An 11683-nucleotide genomic window follows, 5' to 3' on the forward strand; every position below is an offset into this window, starting at 1 on the left:
GCTGTGCCCTGTTATGTGTTGGAAAGATTGGCACACCTTTCAGGATATCAAACACAAGTACATCCGTCTTCAGCAGACAAGGACGGGGTCGGCGGCTCAGTGGACACGTAGTAATTGGAAGAGGCAACAAGGGCTGATTCAGATGACAGATTCATCCAACTTCCCAGCATTCATCAGTGTTGCAAAACAAACAGGTAAAGACCTATAAATCTGGTCCCCTCCATCACCTGGAGTTCAGAATCATCTTTGACTGCCAAGATGAAGACAGCCGGCTGTTACCTCCTTGTCCTGGCACTTCTGCTGGGCCCTGTGTTCCAGATATGTGCAGCTGGTGAGTTTACTCATGAGTGAGTGTGTCTTCTCTACAATCTGCCCTTCTCGTCACACGCCACAGCCCCATCGCTGCTGCCTCGTCTCCTTGTCCTCAGACCTCTGCATGCACTGTCAACCCCTCTTCACTCTCCTCTCAGCACCACCCACCAAACACCCCTTCCAGCTGAATGCAGAGTTCCTGGGCTGCCCCTTCAATCGCTCTAAAGCAGAGACACCTCTTTCTGTCTAATATGTACTCCTTACTCAGCTTTCATGCTGGTCTTTGCCTGTCTTTTCCCCTTGCAGAGATGTCATGTTTTCACCCATTCCAAACCACTAATTGCTGTGTCTCTGTGCACTCAGTGCTCACTTGTCCTGGCACCTCTGCCCATGGAGTGGGACTGTGTGTGTTCTGTAAGAGGGCAGCATGATGATGCCATGGGTGGAGAATCTTAACTCTAAGACATCTAGAAGCAGTGCCTAGAGGTTTGGGAGACAGTGGTGGAGGGTATCTGAAGGTGGATGGATTCAGCCTCCACTTTGCTGCACCCGACAGACGGTGATGGGTCCACGCCTTGTAAACAAAGCCTCTAGACTAGCTGTCAGTCAGCAAAGAGTTCAATATAAGCAGGTGAGTGGTACAGGTTAGGGAACTAAAGAGGTGGAGACAGAGCTTCAAATATAAGGGGTCTTCGCCCCTTATAAGCTGTAGTAGAAGGAATGAACTCTAATGGCTGATGGGGGAAGAAACAATGAGCTCTGACAGTGGGAGAGAGTTTCAAAGACTGATGGAAGAAGAATCTATGAGATTTAACAGTAGGAGCTCTAATGACTGGGGTGGGGGGTAGAAGGGACGCTGAGCTCTAACAGTGGGAGAGAGCTTTAAGGAGAGATGGAAGCAGTAACAATGAGCACTAAGATTGGGAGAGAACTGTAAAGACTGGTGTCCAAAGAGACGCTGAGGCTAAGTTATTTCTAATAAAAAATCAGAGGAATTCCTATTTCTGGGAATCCTAACTATAACTTGCTACCACTAGGCTAAATATATATATATAATATCTCAATCTATCAAAACAATGTTCTTTCAGGCTTAGAGTGATGCATGAACTCTGGGTAGTTCCCAAGTTTAGGTGGAGAGCGGTTCCAGTATAGAGCACCCCACAACACCAGCAACATTCTAGATGTGCTACGTGAACTAGGTGAAAACAACTGTTTTATCAATAGTAGAGCGTTAGTACATTAGTGAGGGAGTGCAAGCTTCCTTGGGAGGGGGCTGTGTGCGCCTTGACGCTTCCTCGCGGCTAAGTGTGCACTGGGATGGTTTTGGTGAACTGGGTGATGTCCGGCTCAGCACAAAGGTCTGTGCTCAAGTGTCCTCTCCATTGTAATAACCACGGAAACATTTCATGGGGTTGGATCTGAATAATGAGGCCAGCAGGCTGACTCATTCTTACATTTTGTTATTACAGACAAACCCGGGAGCTGTCCTTTCGCAGGAGTGTGCGATCCATTGCGCATCGAAAACAAGTGCACAGGAGATGAAGGCTGCGAGGGTGCCAAGAAATGCTGCAGGATCCTGTGCTTCTTTGATTGCGTTGATCCAGGTATGACGTCAATGCACAGGTCTCCTTGGCAACGCCCATCATTTCACATGGAGGGGGGCCCCCTTCCTTCAGGCTGCTTTGGGTCTCAGAGCACCAACAACACAGGAGAGTTTCTTACATTAAGTCTGATACTGAACATACATTCACACCTATAGGGCTGCAGGGCAAAGGTCACAGTCCATGTTGTTATCAGGGTACAGCCTGACCCTCTTTGAGAATAAACTGATTACAACTTCGCACTTCTTAGGGAAAACGAATGAGCTCCTAGGAGGCGCATGCGAGTCTGATTTATAGATTTAACCCCTGGTGCTATGGTTCTGCTGAAATATCTCTGTGTATGATAAATATCTATACATGACATGCAGTAGCCATGGGGTTGGGTCCTTTTCAGTAAAAAAGGTTCCCTCAAACTTTATTGAGATGCAAAAAAAGGGATGTTGTTAGTGCATAAGCAGTGCGAGCTTCCTTTACACACAGAAAAGCCCAGACTTGGCAGCAGCAGTGCGAGCTTCCTTTACACACAGAAAAGCTCAGGCTTGCCATCAGCAGTGCGAGGTTCCTTTACACACAGAAAAACTCAGACTTGGCAGCAGCCGTGCGAGCTTCCTTTACACACAGAAATGCTCAGGCTTGGCAGCAGCAGTGAGAGCTTCCTTTATACACAGAAACGCTCAGGCTTGGAACAGCAGTGCGAGCTTCCTTTACACACAGAAAAGGTCAGTCTTGGCAGCAGCAGTGCGAGCTTCCTTTACACACAGAAAAGGTCAGTCTTGGCAGCAGCAGTGCGAGCTTCCTTTACACACAGAAAAGCTCGGACTTGGCAGCTGCAGTGCGAGCTTCTTTCACACACAGAAATGGGCCAGAGTTGGCAGCAGCAGCTCGAGCGTAATACACACATAATGGGACAGAACAAGTAGCAACAGGGATGTTCACACACCACAACAAGAATGCCACTGGTAGCAGCAGAGCAAGCTTCTTCCACACACAGACCACATGCAGCACTACACATCCACAGACAGTGCAGCAGATTACACACAGAGACACAGCACACCCATCACACAAACCCACACACCAGATCCAGGTGTAGAACAGTGAAAATCTTCTGTTACACCTTTCTGGTGTTTTGTGGTAATCAATAATATTTAATTATGGTTCAGTCACGTTTGCCATTGATTGATTCACCTATAAATTTGTGTTACATCAACGGATCTGCACCAAATCTGCCACTCTTAGCGCAGTCAAATAAGATCCTGTCATGCAATTCCATACAGAGTGAAAACAGTCAAAAAGGGGCAAAAAATGTGTTTTCCATTTTAGCTCCTACGGGAACCTTTGCCCACACCTAGAGCCAAAGCCACCAAGCAGAGTTACACCAGTCTTGGCAGGGACGGCGAACTTTACTCAGAAAGTGTGCTTTTGTTGATTTGATCCAAATCTGCTCAGTTCCTTTGGAGCTGTTGTGTCTTAAAGAGGTGCAGCATAGGCTTCAAAGGGGTCACACTTTGTATATCTTCTTTATGTCTTGTCAGTTGAAGAATCATTTGTTGACTTGCTTTTAGCTCTGGCACCAGTTGTCATGCATGACATTTCATACACACTTAGTTTGTGGCGCTTACTCTTTGTATTTTCAACATTGCAGGTAAAATAATGGGGGGGCTAACAAGTGCTGATTCTCTAGTACACCTGGCACTGTGTGACACATCTGCACACAATCTGTCAGGTGCCTGCAGGAATGCTTTTCTACTGGTGTGTCATGTGTCAGGGTGGTGGCTCCCACTTTACTGCTCCAGGGTCACACCCTCGTTGTGTTCTGGCCTGTTTGTATTACACCAGAATTGAATAATAGCATATTATTTACTCTTGGTGAAAACATTCCATCAATCAAGAGTCTGAGGCAGCCAGTGAGAGTGTGTGATGGTTGCTGCAGGCACAGTCAGATACCAGCACCAGGCATCAGAGAGATAATCCAGGAGCTGGTGAAACTAACCCACCGGCCTGCCCTCAGCGCCTAACCTCCCATGCCCTGCTAAAAAGCCGCATCTAAAGGTAGGCATGGACGCTGAAGCCCTGCGGTGCCCATGGCTCTATGCCAATCAGCCAGTCATATCACCCATTCCCAGTGGTTGGAAAACAGTAGAGTGAAAGTACAGAGACTGAAATCTCAGATCTGTGACTGTGCAGGATCATGGTTTCAGTTTCATGCTCCTGCCCTGATAGCAGAAAGAAGCAGAAGGACTCCAAACCTACACAGGCAACAGGGAAAGTACAAAGAACACTTTTAAAAGCCTTGTGTTTATGCAAGCGTGTGCTTCTGTGAGAGAGTGTATGTATGTGCAAACATGTCTGTGTGACTGTGTGACTGAGAGCGTGTCAGTGAAGAAGTGAGTCAGATGGCCTCATTAGGAGTTTGGAGGTCCCACCACGGGACCAACAAGCTTGCAGGGAGGACGCCACCACCAGGGTGCCCCCGCCCTATTATGAGGTTTTTGCCAGTCTGATTGGCGGAAACCTTGAAATCGAGCATTCCTGCCGGTCAGACCAGCAGGAACCTTAAAGGAGCCCAGTGCTGTCTCGTAGCACAGAGGGGGCCGACCAGCACCCTCGGAATGCTCCATGTCTGCAAAGCAGACAGTGCACATTCTGACAATGCTGGGCAACGGGGCCCCTGCACTACCCATGCCATGGGCATGGGCCTCCCTGTGGCCCCCAGCCCTTGTTCTCTGCCATCCTTTTCATGGCAAAGTCCCCACCATGAAAAGGATGGCAGAGAAGAAGGTTGTAATCAGCCAGGTGGCGCTGAGTTCAGCACTGCCCTGGCTGACTACAACCAAGACCGCCATCACCCCGTCGGGATCTGTGATCCTGTTGGGGATGGCGGTCTTTAGGCAGGTCTGCCCGCATAACTTGTAATGTGGTTTTCAGACCATGACTGCAACAGTGGTCCAACCACCACCGCTAGGCTGCCGGTCCTAGGACCGCCAGCCTCGTAAGTAGGCCGAGAGTGAGTGGGAATGAGAGACAGGAAGAGTGAGTAAAAGTGATGATGGATGAGAGTGAGGGAGAATGACAGTGAGTGTTACTGTGTGTGAAACTGGCAGTCAGAGTGAGACTGGGTGAGTTACAATCTGAATGATTGTTAGTGAGTCAGAGAATGAGTAAGACAGAATAAGTCAGAGTGGGAATGAGTGAGGCTGGCTAAGTCAAAGCGAGTGAGAATGAGTGAGACTGAGAATGAGACTGAGTAAGAGTGGATTAGTCAGTGAGTGAGACTAACAATGAGTTATAATGAGTAACTAAGTGAGCCTGAATGTGTCAGAGTGAGGCTGAGTGAGACTGATTGAGTCTGAGCGAGTAAGAGTGAGATTGACTGAATCACAATGTGCAAATCTGTGTCAAACTGAGTGAGGCTAAGCAAGAATGAGTAACTCACAGTGAGACTGGGTTAGCCCAATTGAGTTAAAGTGGGAATCAGTGAATCTGTGAATGAGTGAATCAGAATGAGTGACCCTGAGTAGCACTGAGTGAGATTTAATACGTGAGAATGATTGAGACTGAGTGACATTAAATGAGACTGAGTGAGATTGAGCCAGAATGAGTCAGAATGAGTTAGACTCAGTGAGTCTGAGTGACTCTGAGTGAGTTAGGGTGAGATTGAGTGAGCTATAAAGAGTGAAAATGAGTTGGACTTAGTGCGACTGAGTGAGCATGAATGAATCAGAATGAGTGAAAATGAACAAGACTGAGTGAGATTAGGTGAGACAGAGTGAGACTAGGCGAGTCACTGGGACAGGCTGAGTCAGAGTAGGTAAAGGTAAGTGAAAGTGCGAATGAGAGTAAGTAAATGAAGCTGAGGGGGAATGAGTGATAGAGTACGACTGAATGCCATTGAGTGTGAGCAAACACCCCACACCCTCTGAGAAGCAGTCAGGGTCACTCACTAGAATCTGAACCAAGGATTACGCCCACTACTTTGAAATGTCACCTCCTCAAAGGGAGGGGAAGAGTTAAATGCTGTCACTAAAGTTTTGATTTGCTGTTTACTTTGGAGCTGTTTGATGAATCTGCATCAAAGGTGGCAAGCAGTCAGTGAGAAGCACCAGGACCGGTGTGTCGGGTTTTGTGCAGATCCAATGACAGTAGAGTAAAAGGAAGGGAGTCAGCAATGTTTTCATTTACTAGTAACTTTGGCCCTGTCTCATGGATTGACTTTAAATGTGGCAGTGACTTGGTGTGTCTAGCCTACTTCTGATTCTCTCACTTTCTTGCCCGCCTGTGATGGGAGTAAGAGGAAAGACTTTCAGCGGGGAGGGATGGCAAAATAATAATTTGCTATTACATTTGTTAGTGTTTGAAGAACCCACTCAAATTTGGTAAATGTTTAGGAGGATGAGCTTCCTGTTGGTTAATTGAAATTCTGAGCTGCTGATCTGTCTAACAGAGGCAAGGGTACGTGGGGGTGATTAAAGTTTCATTCACTAATATGAATTGGGGTACATATTGTATTGCACACCGTAACTAGCAAATGCAGGGCTCTTCCAGTTTTGTGTTCAATAAACCAGAACTGATTTTTAACTGAGTTCTTTTCATGATATAAATAAACACATAAATACACTGTAGGGCAGCAGTATGAACATCTGTTGAGTACCTTCTGCAGGGTTTGTAGACCTGAAACAATGACCTAGTACCTAATGGAAGGTCCAGCACAAGCCCATGTAAATTTCCCTGGAGTGGTAGTCCCTAGCTGTGAAGCCTTCCATGGGTTTGCAAACCATACACCTGGATTCACAAACCCTACTTAAAATGTCATAAAACAAGGCCAATCCAGAGGTCATACTCTGCAGCCACCCCCCATGTGCACAGCCAAAGGCTGTGTTCAGTGAGCATTGCAGCCCGCAGTGGTTGGCCGTAGAACAGTGAAACCCTCTGTGCACAAATGCAATACATAATGCACAACAGGCATGCAAACCATAACTCACACACCAAATGCAATGCTTATGATCTCACAGTGGGCACTATTCACAAAGGTAACTTACACGAGTACTTTACATGTGTAATTTATTCTTACCCTTTTGAGTAGATTTACTCCTTCTAGTTATTCAGAAAATCCAAATATAAATACTACTTTTAGTTATTCAGAAAGCCAAATATATATGATTCAAAAGTGTAGTCTCACACTTCATCTGTCTTGGAAACAATGAGTGAAGTGAAGTGTACACGTGTGTGTTCCTACTGCCAAAAAGACCCGGTAGTAAGTCCAGAACCACACATGCCCAACCACTGGTACTGCAGCATCCTCCCATAGAAACTAATAGAGGTTGGGTACTAAAATAACATCCAATAGGAAATAATTTAAATTAAAATAAATAATTTAAAACAGTTCAAAATATGAATAGAGATATTTTAGTGTTAAACAACCTAAAAATAAAACAGTAATTATTTAATCATAAAATATTTTAACAACCTTTTTTACATTTATAAATTAATGTAACATTTCTTTTACTAAAAGATAAATGACAGAAATAATTCTATACATCACTTTTATTAAATTTTGTTTTCTAATAAATTATTTTTTTTAGCTTAATTGGGATAGTTTTAAAGTAAACTTGAGGAAAATATTTTTATTTAATTATATATTTAAATACTTAATTTAAGACCTAATTAAAAATTGATAGTGTGGTGCCTTTTTCTGCTCTATATTAAAAAAATTATATATACTTATAATTGAACATAAACATATTTTTACTAATTTAACATAAAGGTCAATAAACAATTTCAATAAACAATTTCACTTTTTCCTATCCACGCTAACTGAGGATTCTCCTTATGGCAAAGTATAAGAAAAGGAAGTACATTTGATTTAAATAACTGCCACCCACGTTTTTGGTGCAGCTCCAGTTTTCTGCTTCTCTTCCAAGACTTCTGAGGTCTCTGAAGTTTTCAAAATCCATCAACAACTAAGCACCTACCTGTTCAAACTCTATCTTGCCCTACAATCCAAGATCACTTGACTCTTTCCTGTTCTCCTTTCTTTGCCCTCCAGTTGATTTTGCGCCCATTGCCGCCCCTCCAGCGTAACACCCATTCATCCCGGGTGTTTCTGCTCTTCTCTTGATGCTGAATTCAAAATAAGTCCTAACATATTTCCCCCCCACATTATTGTAAAGAGATCCTTTTTCCACTACAACAGAGATCCAGATGCGTACAGTGGCAGAATGGGGGTGGCAAGGCGGGGGGGTGAAAAGAAAGAACACTTACCTGTGTACGGCTGCCGTCTCTCCTCCATCCTCTTCTCTTCCTGACTCCCGGCAGCACAGACGCGCAGAGGCTCCCAGACTCACCTAAGCCAATCACAACGCTGCTGTCACCAGCACGACAGCAGCATCGTGATCGGTCTGAGCGGCCTGGTTTGGCGCTCAGACAGGGAGTGGGAGCCTGTGCACATTCTCAGGCAAATCGTCATGCGCGCTTATGGTGCACATACAACTCCTTCCTGTGACACAGCCCAGCCCTGTCCCGCCCTAACCTGACTTTGCACTGAAAAATAAAATAATACTATTGTGTTATTATAATGGTATTTTTCCTTTTTTGCACTGCTCAGAGCAGTGGGGCGACGCTCCTCTGCCTTAGAGGAGCCTCAGCTGGATTCACAGTCTCTGCTCCTTATGTAAAGCGCACTGACACCTATTTTAATTAGAGCGGTCTACATAAAAAGCTGTAGTTCATAAATAAATAGCAGTAATCTCCATCACACAAGCCCTACCTACTCTTTCTCATCGTGGTTCTTGTGAGTGAGGGTGATGAGTGAGAGGGGTGGTAATGTACATCTCTGCTGTGGTTTTTACCAAGAATAAGTGCATTTCAAGAGAGTGCAGAGTGTGTAAACATATTTCCAGTAGGTGGTGACTGAAAGAATGTCAGTAGGTTTGGTCTCCCTGATCCTTCCCTCTCCAGGGACTCTTCATATTTTACTTGGGCTCAAAAGGATGCACAGGTGGGCACTGTGGTCCAGTGAACACTCTTCTTTACTGAAGACCAACACTGACTTGGATCTGGGACATACTTTTGAGGCAGCTTTGTGCCTTCTAGAGGCATCTCACTTGTTGCTCTACATGTGAATGATTGACACCAAGGTTGCATTCAGTGTATAATGTTGCTTGATTCAGTGTATAATATTGCTTGATCCATCCTGCTCTACAGTTTTCTCAGTGTAGCAATGTGTTTTTATAACCTCCAGTACATATATATTGTAAGAGTGAAAAGTGCTTAATTGTTACAATGGAGGATTGTTAGCTTGATTGTCTATATCTTTACAGTTCTCTAACTCTCCACCTCCCACGGACGAGGTCTGTCGAGGCCTAATGCCTGCTCAGCCGCTTACGCTTGGACGCACCGGACAGACCTGGCTCTTCTCTGACCAGCATCACGAAACCTTTCCAGAGTGCACCGCAAGAAGAACCCTTCGGATGAGAGAAGGAGGTGCTTCACTTACACCTCTGCATCTTGCTGATAATACCCCCTTTACTCATATTAGACAGCCTTGAGAGCACAAAGCATTCAGTAACTCCTTGTACATTGCAGAATACTTGTGACAGGATAAGATCTATCCCTGGTCTTCTGAAGACATCTTTACACGGCCCATGTCTGACAATGACTTCTAGCTCGCGCAGCAGTGGGGACATCTGCTCGTCATAGTGGCTGTTAGGAGAATCTGCAGAACCACACAAAGTCACAAGCAGGGGTTGGGGCTAGATTTAAAAACAGCTGTTGGTGTTACCCTCCCTTCTGGCTTCCTTCTCTGTATAATCTCGCCTTGTACACTGAGTTACTGTTTCAGAGGAAGGGGAGAATGCCATGCTTGTTGTTCTGTAATTGATTAAACATAGTATTGAACTTCAAATAAGCAATAAATTCTGAATGCATGAACTTAGTAGGGTGTTGTTCCTATTTGCACTGCACAGAGTTTGTATTATTGTCCATCGCAACCCCTGTGGGAGCCGACAGCCTTTCCTTTATTTTTTGCTCGGGCTCATTGAACCATCAACGTAAGTAAATACAACATATATGCATTAATTTAAAAGTATAGAATCTTGATAACATTCTTCAGCTAAACACATTCTTTTGCTTCATAAATGCTAAAAATACAATACAATCACCAAAGTCATCCTGTTCACAACATAAAAAGTCTACAGCCTTTGCGTTCCATCTAACATCAGAGCTTGATTAATTTCAGACTTGTACACTATGCCTTCTATGAAAACTTGGATACAGCAAACACTATGCAAGTACTAGCATCTGGTTTGCAAATCATTCTCATTAGCTTTATTTTGGTGAGTTCACACCATAAACATGAATATACCAAATTTAAAAATATCTCAATATTCAATACCATACAAAATGTTGTAAAAGAATTATTTTTAAATGTGATTAACAGAAAGGACATAAGTATGGTTGGGAAAAAATAAAAAAGAATTTAGGCATTCAAGCAAATAAAACAAATCGACTGCAAAACATGGTGAAATAAATCACAAACAATTTGCAAAGCTATGGGTATGGCTTATGTGACAGTTAGAGCTATTGGCATTGTAAATGACAATGACTTTTACCTATATGTTTTGGTTTGGAGTGGAGTGGGTGTGTCTGAGGAGCCACAGCAACCTTCCCAGGCCTGTCGCTGCAGGAAAGAGGACACAACGAGGCTGCCATCTTGGGAGTGTTCTTGCCTCATTCCCACAGACTGGCTCTGATACCTGAGCGATGCAACCCTTTCTAGTGTGTTTACCTAAACTTTTATAGCACCAAACAAGCCACAGCACAATGTGGCTTTTTTGTTGCATTTAACTCGGAGAATGAGGGGTAAAGAGAGTTAGGAGCCAAGAAAAGGGGGCAGCCATATATTTCTGTGCGTAAAACTTTTAAAGGAATTAATCCTCTACTTTGGCAATACCAGTCTAACTTTTAAAAACATTGACTAGATACAAAGACAATAACAGAAGAGGCAGCTTAACTGCAAATGAATTATAGCAATTTTGTTAAAAATGACACCTGCTGTGCAGCTCTATGAAAGGGCAGAACCTGTATTAAGAAGCGCTATACTAAAAAAATAGTTATTTCCAGACTGTCCCAACATGCACCGGACAAAGAACTCTAGGGGAGAGGATGTGGCTTAAGGGCCAGAGCTGCCGGGAACATAGTTTGAGTCTTGTCGCCAGTTCAACATCCTGTGATTCTGAGCTAGTCACTTAGAGGGTCATTTTGAGTTTGGCAGGCGGAAAGGCCCTCCTGCCAAACTCCTGCGATCAGGTAGCCACCAGTACGGCTGCCTTTCTGTGGGCCCCATTACAAGTTCCCTGCTGCGTCAGCAGGTGGAGAGGGTGTTGCTGCCTGCTGGACCAGTGGGGACCAGCCCACAACGTTGACACAGGCTCATAATTGAGCCTGCAGCAATGTTGCGGTTTGTAGGGTGCAACAGCACCCATTGCGCTTTTCACTGTCTGCATAGCAGACAGTACAAAGCACAACAGGGCTGTACCTGGGAGACCCTGCCCTGCCTGTGCCAAGTGCAGTGCAGGGGCCCCCATGGAGCCCCTGCATCCCGTCTCTGCCAGCTTTTACATGGCGGTGCAACTGCCATAAAAGCTGCCAGAGAGAGGGGGTCGTAATCCCTAGGGCAGCGCTGCTTGCAGTGCTGCTCTGGCGGATTAGGACCGCCAGCACCACCAGTCCCTCCAGTGAAGGGAAACTGGCGGTGCTGGCGGTCCGACTGGGGC

General features: G+C 45.0%; 1 long non-coding RNA gene across 1 annotated transcript; it reads left to right on the forward strand.

Annotated features, from left to right (window-relative positions):
* Positions 1–208: 208 nt before the first annotated feature.
* Positions 209–9843, forward strand: LOC138295210 (uncharacterized). The gene is made up of 3 exons (XR_011203536.1): positions 209–331; positions 1782–1916; positions 9230–9843. It is a non-coding gene; the product is annotated as an uncharacterized lncRNA (long non-coding RNA).
* The last annotated feature ends 1840 nt before the right edge of the window (positions 9844–11683 follow it).

This window comes from Pleurodeles waltl, chromosome 5, assembly GCF_031143425.1.
Source record: "Pleurodeles waltl isolate 20211129_DDA chromosome 5, aPleWal1.hap1.20221129, whole genome shotgun sequence".
NCBI lineage: Eukaryota > Metazoa > Chordata > Amphibia > Caudata > Salamandridae > Pleurodeles > Pleurodeles waltl.